Consider the following 17,460-nt stretch of genomic DNA (forward strand, 5'->3'; position numbering starts at 1 on the left):
ATTGTAAATATTGTAACGATGTTGATACATTCTGACCGATATGGAATTCTTAGTCTCGCCAATGTACTGTGCTCCACATTTGACACAAAATATCATATAAATACAGTTATTTGAACGGGGATTGAATCGTTGCCTGATTCTAAAGATATTTTTGTTTATTCTATTTTTAACATATGGCAATGTGCAAAAATTGCTAATTAACTTGTTTTTATCCGCCCTTTGTTGTATGGGTTTCAATCTGGCATGAACTAGCAGGTCCTTCAAATTTTTATTTCTTCTGTATGCGGATATGATTTTGTGATTATCCAATATTTTTTGTCCCCCAATTATATCCTGAAAATTTGTTTTTAGTCTATTGTTCATAATTGTACTCATTTTGGAAAATGTTGTTACCAATGGAATAATTTTCGTAGGATCCGGTTCCTTTTGGACCTGAAATGTTTTAAAACAGTCCCTCAAAAAGGATCTTGCGTATCCCCTTCTCCGAAGTACCGTAAATAGTACTCGAACTGCCTCCAAAAAATCATCCTCCCGTGAGCATATCCTCCTGAACCTAATTAGTTGCGACTTAATTAGTCCTTTATATGTATGAGCCGGATGAAAACTTGATTTGAATAGAAGTGCGTGTGTATCTGTTTCCTTGAAGAAGACTTTTATATCTAATTTATGAGTTGTGTGAAATGTTGGTCCTTTGTAAACTGTAGTATCCAAAAAATTAACGTATTCCGAATGTAATGTGTACTGTAATTTAATTGAAGGGTCGTGTGAATTCAGGATGTCAAACCATCTCTGAAAACTTTCCCTCGAACCTGTCCAGATTCCCCAAATATCGTCCAGGTAACGCCAATAATGTAAAGGCCTCTCCGGGCAGTGGGCAAAAGCCTCCTCCTCCCAGACGGCCATAAAAATATTCGCGTAAGCTGGCGAAAATTTCTTTCCCATCGCTGTCCCCTTAATTTGCAGGTAGAATTTTCCATTAAATTCAAAATCATTTCTCATCAAATTAATCTCCAGTAAATGCAAAATTTCTTTATCCGGTCTTTTAACATCGGGGTATTTATTAAATATCTTTTTAACTGCCGCTATTCCAGCCCCTGTATCAATGTTTGTGTACAAACTTTCCACGTCAATAGAAAAAAATATTGAATCCTTTGGAACCGATAATCCTTTCACTATGTCCACAAAATGATATGTATCCTTAATATACGAAGCGTGTCTCGAAGAGAGGGGATTCAAATAAAAGTCAATAAATTCCGCCGTCCTGTACGTTTCGCTCCCGCAATCCGATACGATCGGCCTTCCTGCTGGGGTTGCAAATGGGACCGGCCAAGTGTTGGGATCTTTATGAATTTTTGGCAATAAATAGAACCTCCTTGGTCTCGGCTCCTCCTGTCCCTTTAAATATTGCCTTTGTTTACTATTTATGAATTTGTGTTCCCAGAGTTTGTCCAAAATTTTATGAACTATTGGAATTGTTTTTAAATATATGGGTTCGTCCAATTTTTTATAATAGATAGAATTGTTCAATTGTCTTTCCCCCTCTTGTATGTATTGATCTCTCCCCATGATTACTATTGTACTTCCTTTATCTGCCGGTTTAATTACTATATTCTTGTTGTTTATTAATTCCCTTAAAGCCTTGACTTCGTTTTGTTTCAAATTTCTCCTTTCCCTGTAACACTTGAAATATTTATTAAAATCCTCCCTGTCTTTTTTAATCAATTGGTTGACCCGGGGATGAATTTTATCCGGATGCGGGACCCAGGAAGATTTCCCTATAAACGGTTTAGGTCTCCGTTCTATGAAACTGTCAAAGTAGGACATTAATTTGATTTTGCGATGGTACTCCTGCATATCCAATTGTAACTGTGCTTTTTGTTTCTTGTGGACATCTAATGTCGGAATAAATGTCAATCCCTTATTCAAAAGGTTCTCCTGTGCTCTTGTGATGTTGAAGTTCTTTGTCAACACTATGACATTTTTACCTGCTACAGGATCCGAACCTACATTTTGCTCCCCGCTCCGACTCGACGGGATTTCAAGTTTAAAATGTTGCTCCAATGCTCCAGCATTGCTCGACCGGTCTCACGGGTCCAATGTACCAGATCACCCTCTGTACCAAATTTCCTGTACGGAAGTGGAGGCAGGAATGGCATGTTCTTGCGAATATGGGTTAGGGTGTGGGGAAAGAATAGGCCCGGCTATGCCGGAACCTAGGTGCACGGTCCATCCATGGGACTGGTATTGGTGCCCCCTGATCAAAAAATTACCCTAAGCGGGTGTAGTGCACTGTGGTGGGCCATTCGCGACGTTTCGGCTTCTCTTGAGCCTTCCTCAGGCTGGCCCACCCGCTTTTGTGTTCTGTTTCGCCACTCTTGGCCTTTTATACTTTTCTTTTTCCTTTCTGTTTTTCTTAACTTTTTCTGTTTCTTAGTTTTTTCTTTACTCTCAGTTTTTTCTGCTTTAGCTCTCCCTTTTTCAAACTTTTTCTGTTCTTTGTTCTTTCTGTTTTTCTTTATCTTTCTCTTTGTATTTCTGTTTGTGCTTTATTCTTTCTTTTGTTCTTTATTCTTTCTGTTTTTCTTTATCTTTCTCTTTGTATTTCTGTTTGTGCTTTATTCTTTCTTTTGTTCTTTATTCTTTCTGTTTTTGTATTTCTGTTGTTCTTTAGTTTTTCTCTTGTTCTTTATTCTTTTTCTTGCTCTTTATTCTTTCTCTTTATTTTTCTGATGTTCTTTTCTTTATTCTTACTTCTTTAAATGGCACCCCCTTCCTTTTAGACATCCCGTCCTGTGTTCTGTATTTTTCTGTTATGGCACCCCCTTCCTGTAAATCCTTTCCTTGTGTACTGTTTTTTCTGACTTTCTTGTCTTTTGTTCTCTTTATTTAGGCTTTTAAGTGTCCCTTAGGGTTAGGGCTGGAAGGGGAGGGGGGAGGGGGGCAATGGGGTTAGGGTAAGGACAGGGTAGTGGGTGGGGGGCTCCCCACAATGAGGGAGAGAGGCAATGGGCAGGGGCACCACCAATCCCAGGAGGCACAGGCTGGTTAGGGTGTGGGGAAAGAATAGGCCCGGCTATGCCGGAACCTAGGTGCACGGTCCATCCATGGGACTGGTATTGGTGCCCCCTGATCAAAAAATTACCCTAAGCGGGTGTAGTGCACTGTGGTGGGCCATTCGCGACGTTTCGGCTTCTCTTGAGCCTTCCTCAGGCTGGCCCACCCGCTTTTGTGTTCTGTTTCGCCACTCTTGGCCTTTTATACTTTTCTTTTTCCTTTCTGTTTTTCTTAACTTTTTCTGTTTCTTAGTTTTTTCTTTACTCTCAGTTTTTTCTGCTTTAGCTCTCCCTTTTTCAAACTTTTTCTGTTCTTTGTTCTTTCTGTTTTTCTTTATCTTTCTCTTTGTATTTCTGTTTGTGCTTTATTCTTTCTTTTGTTCTTTATTCTTTCTGTTTTTCTTTATCTTTCTCTTTGTATTTCTGTTTGTGCTTTATTCTTTCTTTTGTTCTTTATTCTTTCTGTTTTTGTATTTCTGTTGTTCTTTAGTTTTTCTCTTGTTCTTTATTCTTTTTCTTGCTCTTTATTCTTTCTCTTTATTTTTCTGATGTTCTTTTCTTTATTCTTACTTCTTTAAATGGCACCCCCTTCCTTTTAGACATCCCGTCCTGTGTTCTGTATTTTTCTGTTATGGCACCCCCTTCCTGTAAATCCTTTCCTTGTGTACTGTTTTTTCTGACTTTCTTGTCTTTTGTTCTCTTTATTTAGGCTTTTAAGTGTCCCTTAGGGTTAGGGCTGGAAGGGGAGGGGGGAGGGGGGCAATGGGGTTAGGGTAAGGACAGGGTAGTGGGTGGGGGGCTCCCCACAATGAGGGAGAGAGGCAATGGGCAGGGGCACCACCAATCCCAGGAGGCACAGGCTGGTTAGGGTGTGGGGAAAGAATAGGCCCGGCTATGCCGGAACCTAGGTGCACGGTCCATCCATGGGACTGGTATTGGTGCCCCCTGATCAAAAAATTACCCTAAGCAGGTGTAGTGCACTGTGGTGGGCCATTCGCGACGTTTCGGCTTCTCTTGAGCCTTCCTCAGGCTGGCCCACCCGCTTTTGTGTTCTGTTTCGCCACTCTTGGCCTTTTATACTTTTCTTTTTCCTTTCTGTTTTTCTTAACTTTTTCTGTTTCTTAGTTTTTTCTTTACTCTCAGTTTTTTCTGCTTTAGCTCTCCCTTTTTCAAACTTTTTCTGTTCTTTGTTCTTTCTGTTTTTCTTTATCTTTCTCTTTGTATTTCTGTTTGTGCTTTATTCTTTCTTTTGTTCTTTATTCTTTCTGTTTTTCTTTATCTTTCTCTTTGTATTTCTGTTTGTGCTTTATTCTTTCTTTTGTTCTTTATTCTTTCTGTTTTTGTATTTCTGTTGTTCTTTAGTTTTTCTCTTGTTCTTTATTCTTTTTCTTGCTCTTTATTCTTTCTCTTTATTTTTCTGATGTTCTTTTCTTTATTCTTACTTCTTTAAATGGCACCCCCTTCCTTTTAGACATCCCGTCCTGTGTTCTGTATTTTTCTGTTATGGCACCCCCTTCCTGTAAATCCTTTCCTTGTGTACTGTTTTTTCTGACTTTCTTGTCTTTTGTTCTCTTTATTTAGGCTTTTAAGTGTCCCTTAGGGTTAGGGCTGGAAGGGGAGGGGGGAGGGGGGCAATGGGGTTAGGGTAAGGACAGGGTAGTGGGTGGGGGGCTCCCCACAATGAGGGAGAGAGGCAATGGGCAGGGGCACCACCAATCCCAGGAGGCACAGGCTGGTTAGGGTGTGGGGAAAGAATAGGCCCGGCTATGCCGGAACCTAGGTGCACGGTCCATCCATGGGACTGGTATTGGTGCCCCCTGATCAAAAAATTACCCTAAGCGGGTGTAGTGCACTGTGGTGGGCCATTCGCGACGTTTCGGCTTCTCTTGAGCCTTCCTCAGGCTGGCCCACCCGCTTTTGTGTTCTGTTTCGCCACTCTTGGCCTTTTATACTTTTCTTTTTCCTTTCTGTTTTTCTTAACTTTTTCTGTTTCTTAGTTTTTTCTTTACTCTCAGTTTTTTCTGCTTTAGCTCTCCCTTTTTCAAACTTTTTCTGTTCTTTGTTCTTTCTGTTTTTCTTTATCTTTCTCTTTGTATTTCTGTTTGTGCTTTATTCTTTCTTTTGTTCTTTATTCTTTCTGTTTTTCTTTATCTTTCTCTTTGTATTTCTGTTTGTGCTTTATTCTTTCTTTTGTTCTTTATTCTTTCTGTTTTTGTATTTCTGTTGTTCTTTAGTTTTTCTCTTGTTCTTTATTCTTTTTCTTGCTCTTTATTCTTTCTCTTTATTTTTCTGATGTTCTTTTCTTTATTCTTACTTCTTTAAATGGCACCCCCTTCCTTTTAGACATCCCGTCCTGTGTTCTGTATTTTTCTGTTATGGCACCCCCTTCCTGTAAATCCTTTCCTTGTGTACTGTTTTTTCTGACTTTCTTGTCTTTTGTTCTCTTTATTTAGGCTTTTAAGTGTCCCTTAGGGTTAGGGCTGGAAGGGGAGGGGGGAGGGGGGCAATGGGGTTAGGGTAAGGACAGGGTAGTGGGTGGGGGGCTCCCCACAATGAGGGAGAGAGGCAATGGGCAGGGGCACCACCAATCCCAGGAGGCACAGGCTGGTTAGGGTGTGGGGAAAGAATAGGCCCGGCTATGCCGGAACCTAGGTGCACGGTCCATCCATGGGACTGGTATTGGTGCCCCCTGATCAAAAAATTACCCTAAGCAGGTGTAGTGCACTGTGGTGGGCCATTCGCGACGTTTCGGCTTCTCTTGAGCCTTCCTCAGGCTGGCCCACCCGCTTTTGTGTTCTGTTTCGCCACTCTTGGCCTTTTATACTTTTCTTTTTCCTTTCTGTTTTTCTTAACTTTTTCTGTTTCTTAGTTTTTTCTTTACTCTCAGTTTTTTCTGCTTTAGCTCTCCCTTTTTCAAACTTTTTCTGTTCTTTGTTCTTTCTGTTTTTCTTTATCTTTCTCTTTGTATTTCTGTTTGTGCTTTATTCTTTCTTTTGTTCTTTATTCTTTCTGTTTTTCTTTATCTTTCTCTTTGTATTTCTGTTTGTGCTTTATTCTTTCTTTTGTTCTTTATTCTTTCTGTTTTTGTATTTCTGTTGTTCTTTAGTTTTTCTCTTGTTCTTTATTCTTTTTCTTGCTCTTTATTCTTTCTCTTTATTTTTCTGATGTTCTTTTCTTTATTCTTACTTCTTTAAATGGCACCCCCTTCCTTTTAGACATCCCGTCCTGTGTTCTGTATTTTTCTGTTATGGCACCCCCTTCCTGTAAATCCTTTCCTTGTGTACTGTTTTTTCTGACTTTCTTGTCTTTTGTTCTCTTTATTTAGGCTTTTAAGTGTCCCTTAGGGTTAGGGCTGGAAGGGGAGGGGGGAGGGGGGCAATGGGGTTAGGGTAAGGACAGGGTAGTGGGTGGGGGGCTCCCCACAATGAGGGAGAGAGGCAATGGGCAGGGGCACCACCAATCCCAGGAGGCACAGGCTGGTTAGGGTGTGGGGAAAGAATAGGCCCGGCTATGCCGGAACCTAGGTGCACGGTCCATCCATGGGACTGGTATTGGTGCCCCCTGATCAAAAAATTACCCTAAGCGGGTGTAGTGCACTGTGGTGGGCCATTCGCGACGTTTCGGCTTCTCTTGAGCCTTCCTCAGGCTGGCCCACCCGCTTTTGTGTTCTGTTTCGCCACTCTTGGCCTTTTATACTTTTCTTTTTCCTTTCTGTTTTTCTTAACTTTTTCTGTTTCTTAGTTTTTTCTTTACTCTCAGTTTTTTCTGCTTTAGCTCTCCCTTTTTCAAACTTTTTCTGTTCTTTGTTCTTTCTGTTTTTCTTTATCTTTCTCTTTGTATTTCTGTTTGTGCTTTATTCTTTCTTTTGTTCTTTATTCTTTCTGTTTTTCTTTATCTTTCTCTTTGTATTTCTGTTTGTGCTTTATTCTTTCTTTTGTTCTTTATTCTTTCTGTTTTTGTATTTCTGTTGTTCTTTAGTTTTTCTCTTGTTCTTTATTCTTTTTCTTGCTCTTTATTCTTTCTCTTTATTTTTCTGATGTTCTTTTCTTTATTCTTACTTCTTTAAATGGCACCCCCTTCCTTTTAGACATCCCGTCCTGTGTTCTGTATTTTTCTGTTATGGCACCCCCTTCCTGTAAATCCTTTCCTTGTGTACTGTTTTTTCTGACTTTCTTGTCTTTTGTTCTCTTTATTTAGGCTTTTAAGTGTCCCTTAGGGTTAGGGCTGGAAGGGGAGGGGGGAGGGGGGCAATGGGGTTAGGGTAAGGACAGGGTAGTGGGTGGGGGGCTCCCCACAATGAGGGAGAGAGGCAATGGGCAGGGGCACCACCAATCCCAGGAGGCACAGGCTGGTTAGGGTGTGGGGAAAGAATAGGCCCGGCTATGCCGGAACCTAGGTGCACGGTCCATCCATGGGACTGGTATTGGTGCCCCCTGATCAAAAAATTACCCTAAGCGGGTGTAGTGCACTGTGGTGGGCCATTCGCGACGTTTCGGCTTCTCTTGAGCCTTCCTCAGGCTGGCCCACCCGCTTTTGTGTTCTGTTTCGCCACTCTTGGCCTTTTATACTTTTCTTTTTCCTTTCTGTTTTTCTTAACTTTTTCTGTTTCTTAGTTTTTTCTTTACTCTCAGTTTTTTCTGCTTTAGCTCTCCCTTTTTCAAACTTTTTCTGTTCTTTGTTCTTTCTGTTTTTCTTTATCTTTCTCTTTGTATTTCTGTTTGTGCTTTATTCTTTCTTTTGTTCTTTATTCTTTCTGTTTTTCTTTATCTTTCTCTTTGTATTTCTGTTTGTGCTTTATTCTTTCTTTTGTTCTTTATTCTTTCTGTTTTTGTATTTCTGTTGTTCTTTAGTTTTTCTCTTGTTCTTTATTCTTTTTCTTGCTCTTTATTCTTTCTCTTTATTTTTCTGATGTTCTTTTCTTTATTCTTACTTCTTTAAATGGCACCCCCTTCCTTTTAGACATCCCGTCCTGTGTTCTGTATTTTTCTGTTATGGCACCCCCTTCCTGTAAATCCTTTCCTTGTGTACTGTTTTTTCTGACTTTCTTGTCTTTTGTTCTCTTTATTTAGGCTTTTAAGTGTCCCTTAGGGTTAGGGCTGGAAGGGGAGGGGGGAGGGGGGCAATGGGGTTAGGGTAAGGACAGGGTAGTGGGTGGGGGGCTCCCCACAATGAGGGAGAGAGGCAATGGGCAGGGGCACCACCAATCCCAGGAGGCACAGGCTGGTTAGGGTGTGGGGAAAGAATAGGCCCGGCTATGCCGGAACCTAGGTGCACGGTCCATCCATGGGACTGGTATTGGTGCCCCCTGATCAAAAAATTACCCTAAGCGGGTGTAGTGCACTGTGGTGGGCCATTCGCGACGTTTCGGCTTCTCTTGAGCCTTCCTCAGGCTGGCCCACCCGCTTTTGTGTTCTGTTTCGCCACTCTTGGCCTTTTATACTTTTCTTTTTCCTTTCTGTTTTTCTTAACTTTTTCTGTTTCTTAGTTTTTTCTTTACTCTCAGTTTTTTCTGCTTTAGCTCTCCCTTTTTCAAACTTTTTCTGTTCTTTGTTCTTTCTGTTTTTCTTTATCTTTCTCTTTGTATTTCTGTTTGTGCTTTATTCTTTCTTTTGTTCTTTATTCTTTCTGTTTTTCTTTATCTTTCTCTTTGTATTTCTGTTTGTGCTTTATTCTTTCTTTTGTTCTTTATTCTTTCTGTTTTTGTATTTCTGTTGTTCTTTAGTTTTTCTCTTGTTCTTTATTCTTTTTCTTGCTCTTTATTCTTTCTCTTTATTTTTCTGATGTTCTTTTCTTTATTCTTACTTCTTTAAATGGCACCCCCTTCCTTTTAGACATCCCGTCCTGTGTTCTGTATTTTTCTGTTATGGCACCCCCTTCCTGTAAATCCTTTCCTTGTGTACTGTTTTTTCTGACTTTCTTGTCTTTTGTTCTCTTTATTTAGGCTTTTAAGTGTCCCTTAGGGTTAGGGCTGGAAGGGGAGGGGGGAGGGGGGCAATGGGGTTAGGGTAAGGACAGGGTAGTGGGTGGGGGGCTCCCCACAATGAGGGAGAGAGGCAATGGGCAGGGGCACCACCAATCCCAGGAGGCACAGGCTGGTTAGGGTGTGGGGAAAGAATAGGCCCGGCTATGCCGGAACCTAGGTGCACGGTCCATCCATGGGACTGGTATTGGTGCCCCCTGATCAAAAAATTACCCTAAGCGGGTGTAGTGCACTGTGGTGGGCCATTCGCGACGTTTCGGCTTCTCTTGAGCCTTCCTCAGGCTGGCCCACCCGCTTTTGTGTTCTGTTTCGCCACTCTTGGCCTTTTATACTTTTCTTTTTCCTTTCTGTTTTTCTTAACTTTTTCTGTTTCTTAGTTTTTTCTTTACTCTCAGTTTTTTCTGCTTTAGCTCTCCCTTTTTCAAACTTTTTCTGTTCTTTGTTCTTTCTGTTTTTCTTTATCTTTCTCTTTGTATTTCTGTTTGTGCTTTATTCTTTCTTTTGTTCTTTATTCTTTCTGTTTTTCTTTATCTTTCTCTTTGTATTTCTGTTTGTGCTTTATTCTTTCTTTTGTTCTTTATTCTTTCTGTTTTTGTATTTCTGTTGTTCTTTAGTTTTTCTCTTGTTCTTTATTCTTTTTCTTGCTCTTTATTCTTTCTCTTTATTTTTCTGATGTTCTTTTCTTTATTCTTACTTCTTTAAATGGCACCCCCTTCCTTTTAGACATCCCGTCCTGTGTTCTGTATTTTTCTGTTATGGCACCCCCTTCCTGTAAATCCTTTCCTTGTGTACTGTTTTTTCTGACTTTCTTGTCTTTTGTTCTCTTTATTTAGGCTTTTAAGTGTCCCTTAGGGTTAGGGCTGGAAGGGGAGGGGGGAGGGGGGCAATGGGGTTAGGGTAAGGACAGGGTAGTGGGTGGGGGGCTCCCCACAATGAGGGAGAGAGGCAATGGGCAGGGGCACCACCAATCCCAGGAGGCACAGGCTGGTTAGGGTGTGGGGAAAGAATAGGCCCGGCTATGCCGGAACCTAGGTGCACGGTCCATCCATGGGACTGGTATTGGTGCCCCCTGATCAAAAAATTACCCTAAGCGGGTGTAGTGCACTGTGGTGGGCCATTCGCGACGTTTCGGCTTCTCTTGAGCCTTCCTCAGGCTGGCCCACCCGCTTTTGTGTTCTGTTTCGCCACTCTTGGCCTTTTATACTTTTCTTTTTCCTTTCTGTTTTTCTTAACTTTTTCTGTTTCTTAGTTTTTTCTTTACTCTCAGTTTTTTCTGCTTTAGCTCTCCCTTTTTCAAACTTTTTCTGTTCTTTGTTCTTTCTGTTTTTCTTTATCTTTCTCTTTGTATTTCTGTTTGTGCTTTATTCTTTCTTTTGTTCTTTATTCTTTCTGTTTTTCTTTATCTTTCTCTTTGTATTTCTGTTTGTGCTTTATTCTTTCTTTTGTTCTTTATTCTTTCTGTTTTTGTATTTCTGTTGTTCTTTAGTTTTTCTCTTGTTCTTTATTCTTTTTCTTGCTCTTTATTCTTTCTCTTTATTTTTCTGATGTTCTTTTCTTTATTCTTACTTCTTTAAATGGCACCCCCTTCCTTTTAGACATCCCGTCCTGTGTTCTGTATTTTTCTGTTATGGCACCCCCTTCCTGTAAATCCTTTCCTTGTGTACTGTTTTTTCTGACTTTCTTGTCTTTTGTTCTCTTTATTTAGGCTTTTAAGTGTCCCTTAGGGTTAGGGCTGGAAGGGGAGGGGGGAGGGGGGCAATGGGGTTAGGGTAAGGACAGGGTAGTGGGTGGGGGGCTAGGGGGGTTAGGGTTAGGGGGTTAGGATTTGAGAAAGGACTGGGGCCCCAGCAATGCTGGAGACCCACAAGTGCACGGTCCATCGTGGAACGGGGGATGGTGCCCCCACCAACATAATTGTTCAAAAAATTGCCCATCACGGGAGTTTAGTAGGCCATCAATCTTTTTGTTGAGCTCTTCTTCGCGACGTTTCGGCGTCTGTAACGCCTTCTTCAGGCTGGAGCTCAATGAATTTGAATTTTTAAGAGTCCCTCTCTGGGTTTTATCTCTCTGTTCTTAATAAAGTTTTTATCCCTTTTCTCTGTGTCCCGTGTGGTCTTTTATTCCCTTGCAGGCAGGCTTTTTAAGTGACATTTATTTATTTATTCCTATCCTTTGTGGATTTTTAATTCTTTCTGGGTGCCAATGAATTTAGGGGGTTAAGTCGGGTTAGGGTTAGGCGAGAAGAGAGGAGTGGTTATGTTTAGGGCAAGACCCCTGGGCCAGGGTCCTCTCCCTTCTGCCTACCCACCAAAAATTAAGTTATGAAATTTAAATTGTACCCAATTGGGGTTTACTGTGTGGCCAACAGGCATCGTGGGGCCCCTTCGCTGAGGGGTACAGCCCCAAGCAGGAAGAACCGCCTCCTCACACACTGGCATCACGGATCCCTTCCAGAGACCAATTTCCAAATCTAGGTCTCGCCAATAGGCATCACGGGTCCCCTTCCAGGACCAATTTCCAAGCCTAGGTCTCACCAATGTGTGCATTGGGGGACTCCCCAACCAAGAGACCGACCCCTGAGAGACCAGGGTCCAACTTCCGTTACGTGGTCTCACCTGGTGGCTGGGAAAAGAAGGTAAAGAGCACCGCCCATCCCACGAGGCACAGGCGAGTTAGGATTTGAGAAAGGACTGGGGCCCCAGCAATGCTGGAGACCCACAAGTGCACGGTCCATCGTGGAACGGGGGATGGTGCCCCCACCAACATAATTGTTCAAAAAATTGCCCATCACGGGAGTTTAGTAGGCCATCAATCTTTTTGTTGAGCTCTTCTTCGCGACGTTTCGGCGTCTGTAACGCCTTCTTCAGGCTGGAGCTCAATGAATTTGAATTTTTAAGAGTCCCTCTCTGGGTTTTATCTCTCTGTTCTTAATAAAGTTTTTATCCCTTTTCTCTGTGTCCCGTGGGGGTTAGGGTTAGGGTTAGGGGTTAGGGTTAGGGGGTTAGGTGTTAGAAAAGAAACAGGCCACCAGCAAGCTGGTAGCCTGAGGTGCACGGGCCATCGATGGGGCTGGGTGGTGATACCCCTGCCCTGTTTCAAAAAATTACCCATCTTGGGTGTATGCGCATTGTACATCATGGGGGCCTTCGCGACGTTTCGGCATATCTGTGCCTTCTTCAGGCTGGCCCCATGTGTGTTCTCTTGTGTCTGTTTGACTTCTGCTTTGTCTGTGCCTCTCTTGGCTTTTATACTCTTTCTTAGCTCCTCCCACTCTTGGGTTTTCTCTTTACGTGACTTACTTGTCTTACTTGCTTTTCTTACTGTGTTTCTCTTTACGTGACTTTCTTGTCTTACTTGTTTTTCTTTCTGTTTTTCTCTTTACGTGACTTTCTTGTCTTACTATGTTTCTGCCACTCTGGGCCTTTTATTTACGGGACTTTCTTGTCTTTCCGTTATTCTTTATTCTTTTCTCTTTATTTCTCTTTTTTCTGTCTTTTCTGTTTTACGGGACTTCTTGTCTTTCCGTTATTCTTTATTCTTTCTCTTTATTTCTCTTTTCTGTTTTTTCTGTTGTACGGGACTTCTTGTCTTTCCGTTACTTTGTTTCTTTTTCTTTGTGTTTTAGGGGACCCCCCTGGTTAGGGTTAGGGTCTTGGGTTTGGGCAGGGGCATCCCCAACCCCACGAGGCACTGGCTGGTTAGGTGTTAGAAAAGAAACAGGCCACCAGCAAGCTGGTAGCCTGAGGTGCACGGGCCATCGATGGGGCTGGGTGGTGATACCCCTGCCCTGTTTCAAAAAATTACCCATCTTGGGTGTATGCGCATTGTACATCATGGGGGCCTTCGCGACGTTTCGGCATATCTGTGCCTTCTTCAGGCTGGCCCCATGTGTGTTCTCTTGTGTCTGTTTGACTTCTGCTTTGTCTGTGCCTCTCTTGGCTTTTATACTCTTTCTTAGCTCCTCCCACTCTTGGGTTTTCTCTTTACGTGACTTACTTGTCTTACTTGCTTTTCTTACTGTGTTTCTCTTTACGTGACTTTCTTGTCTTACTTGTTTTTCTTTCTGTTTTTCTCTTTACGTGACTTTCTTGTCTTACTATGTTTCTGCCACTCTGGGCCTTTTATTTACGGGACTTTCTTGTCTTTCCGTTATTCTTTATTCTTTTCTCTTTATTTCTCTTTTTTCTGTCTTTTCTGTTTTACGGGACTTCTTGTCTTTCCGTTATTCTTTATTCTTTCTCTTTATTTCTCTTTTCTGTTTTTTCTGTTGTACGGGACTTCTTGTCTTTCCGTTACTTTGTTTCTTTTTCTTTGTGTTTTAGGGGACCCCCCTGGTTAGGGTTAGGGTCTTGGGTTTGGGCAGGGGCATCCCCAACCCCACGAGGCACTGGCTGGTTAGGTGTTAGAAAAGAAACAGGCCACCAGCAAGCTGGTAGCCTGAGGTGCACGGGCCATCGATGGGGCTGGGTGGTGATACCCCTGCCCTGTTTCAAAAAATTACCCATCTTGGGTGTATGCGCATTGTACATCATGGGGGCCTTCGCGACGTTTCGGCATATCTGTGCCTTCTTCAGGCTGGCCCCATGTGTGTTCTCTTGTGTCTGTTTGACTTCTGCTTTGTCTGTGCCTCTCTTGGCTTTTATACTCTTTCTTAGCTCCTCCCACTCTTGGGTTTTCTCTTTACGTGACTTACTTGTCTTACTTGCTTTTCTTACTGTGTTTCTCTTTACGTGACTTTCTTGTCTTACTTGTTTTTCTTTCTGTTTTTCTCTTTACGTGACTTTCTTGTCTTACTATGTTTCTGCCACTCTGGGCCTTTTATTTACGGGACTTTCTTGTCTTTCCGTTATTCTTTATTCTTTTCTCTTTATTTCTCTTTTTTCTGTCTTTTCTGTTTTACGGGACTTCTTGTCTTTCCGTTATTCTTTATTCTTTCTCTTTATTTCTCTTTTCTGTTTTTTCTGTTGTACGGGACTTCTTGTCTTTCCGTTACTTTGTTTCTTTTTCTTTGTGTTTTAGGGGACCCCCCTGGTTAGGGTTAGGGTCTTGGGTTTGGGCAGGGGCATCCCCAACCCCACGAGGCACTGGCTGGTTAGGTGTTAGAAAAGAAACAGGCCACCAGCAAGCTGGTAGCCTGAGGTGCACGGGCCATCGATGGGGCTGGGTGGTGATACCCCTGCCCTGTTTCAAAAAATTACCCATCTTGGGTGTATGCGCATTGTACATCATGGGGGCCTTCGCGACGTTTCGGCATATCTGTGCCTTCTTCAGGCTGGCCCCATGTGTGTTCTCTTGTGTCTGTTTGACTTCTGCTTTGTCTGTGCCTCTCTTGGCTTTTATACTCTTTCTTAGCTCCTCCCACTCTTGGGTTTTCTCTTTACGTGACTTACTTGTCTTACTTGCTTTTCTTACTGTGTTTCTCTTTACGTGACTTTCTTGTCTTACTTGTTTTTCTTTCTGTTTTTCTCTTTACGTGACTTTCTTGTCTTACTATGTTTCTGCCACTCTGGGCCTTTTATTTACGGGACTTTCTTGTCTTTCCGTTATTCTTTATTCTTTTCTCTTTATTTCTCTTTTTTCTGTCTTTTCTGTTTTACGGGACTTCTTGTCTTTCCGTTATTCTTTATTCTTTCTCTTTATTTCTCTTTTCTGTTTTTTCTGTTGTACGGGACTTCTTGTCTTTCCGTTACTTTGTTTCTTTTTCTTTGTGTTTTAGGGGACCCCCCTGGTTAGGGTTAGGGTCTTGGGTTTGGGCAGGGGCATCCCCAACCCCACGAGGCACTGGCTGGTTAGGTGTTAGAAAAGAAACAGGCCACCAGCAAGCTGGTAGCCTGAGGTGCACGGGCCATCGATGGGGCTGGGTGGTGATACCCCTGCCCTGTTTCAAAAAATTACCCATCTTGGGTGTATGCGCATTGTACATCATGGGGGCCTTCGCGACGTTTCGGCATATCTGTGCCTTCTTCAGGCTGGCCCCATGTGTGTTCTCTTGTGTCTGTTTGACTTCTGCTTTGTCTGTGCCTCTCTTGGCTTTTATACTCTTTCTTAGCTCCTCCCACTCTTGGGTTTTCTCTTTACGTGACTTACTTGTCTTACTTGCTTTTCTTACTGTGTTTCTCTTTACGTGACTTTCTTGTCTTACTTGTTTTTCTTTCTGTTTTTCTCTTTACGTGACTTTCTTGTCTTACTATGTTTCTGCCACTCTGGGCCTTTTATTTACGGGACTTTCTTGTCTTTCCGTTATTCTTTATTCTTTTCTCTTTATTTCTCTTTTTTCTGTCTTTTCTGTTTTACGGGACTTCTTGTCTTTCCGTTATTCTTTATTCTTTCTCTTTATTTCTCTTTTCTGTTTTTTCTGTTGTACGGGACTTCTTGTCTTTCCGTTACTTTGTTTCTTTTTCTTTGTGTTTTAGGGGACCCCCCTGGTTAGGGTTAGGGTCTTGGGTTTGGGCAGGGGCATCCCCAACCCCACGAGGCACTGGCTGGTTAGGTGTTAGAAAAGAAACAGGCCACCAGCAAGCTGGTAGCCTGAGGTGCACGGGCCATCGATGGGGCTGGGTGGTGATACCCCTGCCCTGTTTCAAAAAATTACCCATCTTGGGTGTATGCGCATTGTACATCATGGGGGCCTTCGCGACGTTTCGGCATATCTGTGCCTTCTTCAGGCTGGCCCCATGTGTGTTCTCTTGTGTCTGTTTGACTTCTGCTTTGTCTGTGCCTCTCTTGGCTTTTATACTCTTTCTTAGCTCCTCCCACTCTTGGGTTTTCTCTTTACGTGACTTACTTGTCTTACTTGCTTTTCTTACTGTGTTTCTCTTTACGTGACTTTCTTGTCTTACTTGTTTTTCTTTCTGTTTTTCTCTTTACGTGACTTTCTTGTCTTACTATGTTTCTGCCACTCTGGGCCTTTTATTTACGGGACTTTCTTGTCTTTCCGTTATTCTTTATTCTTTTCTCTTTATTTCTCTTTTTTCTGTCTTTTCTGTTTTACGGGACTTCTTGTCTTTCCGTTATTCTTTATTCTTTCTCTTTATTTCTCTTTTCTGTTTTTTCTGTTGTACGGGACTTCTTGTCTTTCCGTTACTTTGTTTCTTTTTCTTTGTGTTTTAGGGGACCCCCCTGGTTAGGGTTAGGGTCTTGGGTTTGGGCAGGGGCATCCCCAACCCCACGAGGCACTGGCTGGTTAGGTGTTAGAAAAGAAACAGGCCACCAGCAAGCTGGTAGCCTGAGGTGCACGGGCCATCGATGGGGCTGGGTGGTGATACCCCTGCCCTGTTTCAAAAAATTACCCATCTTGGGTGTATGCGCATTGTACATCATGGGGGCCTTCGCGACGTTTCGGCATATCTGTGCCTTCTTCAGGCTGGCCCCATGTGTGTTCTCTTGTGTCTGTTTGACTTCTGCTTTGTCTGTGCCTCTCTTGGCTTTTATACTCTTTCTTAGCTCCTCCCACTCTTGGGTTTTCTCTTTACGTGACTTACTTGTCTTACTTGCTTTTCTTACTGTGTTTCTCTTTACGTGACTTTCTTGTCTTACTTGTTTTTCTTTCTGTTTTTCTCTTTACGTGACTTTCTTGTCTTACTATGTTTCTGCCACTCTGGGCCTTTTATTTACGGGACTTTCTTGTCTTTCCGTTATTCTTTATTCTTTTCTCTTTATTTCTCTTTTTTCTGTCTTTTCTGTTTTACGGGACTTCTTGTCTTTCCGTTATTCTTTATTCTTTCTCTTTATTTCTCTTTTCTGTTTTTTCTGTTGTACGGGACTTCTTGTCTTTCCGTTACTTTGTTTCTTTTTCTTTGTGTTTTAGGGGACCCCCCTGGTTAGGGTTAGGGTCTTGGGTTTGGGCAGGGGCATCCCCAACCCCACGAGGCACTGGCTGGTTAGGTGTTAGAAAAGAAACAGGCCACCAGCAAGCTGGTAGCCTGAGGTGCACGGGCCATCGATGGGGCTGGGTGGTGATACCCCTGCCCTGTTTCAAAAAATTACCCATCTTGGGTGTATGCGCATTGTACATCATGGGGGCCTTCGCGACGTTTCGGCATATCTGTGCCTTCTTCAGGCTGGCCCCATGTGTGTTCTCTTGTGTCTGTTTGACTTCTGCTTTGTCTGTGCCTCTCTTGGCTTTTATACTCTTTCTTAGCTCCTCCCACTCTTGGGTTTTCTCTTTACGTGACTTACTTGTCTTACTTGCTTTTCTTACTGTGTTTCTCTTTACGTGACTTTCTTGTCTTACTTGTTTTTCTTTCTGTTTTTCTCTTTACGTGACTTTCTTGTCTTACTATGTTTCTGCCACTCTGGGCCTTTTATTTACGGGACTTTCTTGTCTTTCCGTTATTCTTTATTCTTTTCTCTTTATTTCTCTTTTTTCTGTCTTTTCTGTTTTACGGGACTTCTTGTCTTTCCGTTATTCTTTATTCTTTCTCTTTA

The sequence above is a fragment of the Astatotilapia calliptera genome, chromosome 11 (assembly GCF_964374335.1).
Source record: "Astatotilapia calliptera chromosome 11, fAstCal68.1, whole genome shotgun sequence".
Classification (NCBI taxonomy): Eukaryota; Metazoa; Chordata; class Actinopteri; order Cichliformes; family Cichlidae; genus Astatotilapia; species Astatotilapia calliptera.